This window comes from Sinocyclocheilus anshuiensis, unplaced genomic scaffold (genome assembly GCF_001515605.1).
Source record: "Sinocyclocheilus anshuiensis isolate Anshui unplaced genomic scaffold, SAMN03320099.WGS_v1.1 scaffold1643, whole genome shotgun sequence".
In the NCBI taxonomy this organism is placed as follows: domain Eukaryota; kingdom Metazoa; phylum Chordata; class Actinopteri; order Cypriniformes; family Cyprinidae; genus Sinocyclocheilus; species Sinocyclocheilus anshuiensis.
The window spans coordinates 64,131-65,846 of NW_015549657.1; the positions used below are offsets into that span (position 1 = coordinate 64,131).

At 42.2% G+C, this 1,716-nt stretch overlaps 1 pseudogene; it reads right to left on the minus strand.

The window, feature by feature from the left end:
• LOC107660250 (E3 ubiquitin/ISG15 ligase TRIM25-like) overlaps positions 1–970 on the minus strand; it is a 5,468-nt pseudogene extending 4,498 nt beyond the window's left edge.
• Between the last annotated feature and the right edge of the window lie 746 nt (positions 971–1,716).

The window sequence follows — 1,716 nt, forward strand, 5'->3', positions numbered from 1 at the left end:
TTGTATATTATTCTTTTTATTATCTATGTCCTGTCTTGTCACTGTGATTCTGTTGCACTGTGGAGCTTCTGTATGTATAAACATACCTCGCAATGAAGCTCATTCTGATTCTAAACAATGGCTGTAGGTTCAAACTCCAGAAGTGATGACTGGTTACAATCATCGAACATTGAACACTGTAAGCGTAAGTATCATGAGTGAAACTGACACAGACATAGAGCTTCGCACTGATAGTGTTTCTGTGTAATTAAGCTGCAGCTCTAAACAGAAAATAAACAGACTATTTGATCACTACGCTGAGTATTAACTTGATCGTTAGTTTCAAATACCTGTTTCTCTGTCCTCTGTGCTGCAGCTGATACAGTGTCGTGGTTTTTATGTTCATATGACGTACACAGCACACATATACATTTCTGGTCAGTGCGACAGAAAACCTCAAGGATCTTGTTATGTTTCTGGCAGATCATCTCCTGCAGTCGTCCAGTGGCATCAGTCACTTTGTGTGACTTACGTGAATGAAATTCTTCATGACGGTCAAAATGAGTTTGACAGTAAGATTCCTGACACATCAGACAGGACTTGAACGCTTTGTATTTTCTTCCAGTACAGACATCACACTGCACATCTCCAGCTCCAGCATCACAGTCAGCAGGACGTTTCCTCTTCTTCAGTTTCTCCACCACTTCAGCCGGCATGGTGTTTCTAGCTAAAGCAGGTCTTGGACTGAAGGTCTGTTTACACTGAGGGCAGCTGTAGGCTCTCTTCTGATCCTCCTGATCCCAGCAGCCTGTAATACAGCTCTCACAGTAACTGTGTCCACAGGGAATTGTCACTGGATCCTTCAGGAGATCGTGACATTCTGAACACAAGAACTCATTCTGAGAAAATCTGGCTTCGGCCATTTTACCGCTTGATTACAGAGACAAAAACACACAACAGCTCAACCTCGCTTCAGTTTCTCTTTCCCTAAACTCACATGATTCCTGTTTCCTGGTGCTGTGTTTGAGTGACGTGTGTAAAACAGGCGTGTCTGTGAGTCTGTAAAGCTCCTGTAGAGTTTAGTTTCGACACACCTGGCTGTTATTAACCCATACTGGGAGTTTGTCCTTTGAATTTAACCCATCCCTGTTGAAAAAACCAGCATATGCTGGTTAGGTATGTTTAAAACAGGCGTGTCTGTGAGTCTGTAAAGCTCCTGTAGAGTTTAGTTTCGACACACCTGGCTGTTATTAACCCATACTGGGAGTTTGTCCTTTGAATTTAACCCATCCCTGTTGAAAAAACCAGCATATGCTGTTTTTTTCAACAGGGATCCAAGTGCACACACAGCAGTGAGTAGTGAACACACACACAAAAAAACATCCAATTCTTTCTTCTGTCCCCAGCTGATTTAAAGGGGTCCTATTATGCTTTTTCACTTTTTCAACTTTAGTTAGTCTGTAATGTTGCTGTTAGAGCATAAAAAATATCTGCAAAGTTACAAAGTTCAAAGTCCACTTCTATCAAGACTTTGTAAAAGAGCATAATAGGACCCCTTTAACAGCTGATGGTTTTGCCACATTCTTCAGAGACAAAACTAAAACAATCAGCAGTCAGTTCTCAGCTCCACACACACAGGGACTAAAACCAACCACACCCACTGCTAAAACTCCCATCTTCTCCTTCTGTCCCCTCATTGAGGCAGAAGTATCCAAGCTTCTCCTCTCCAGCCATCCT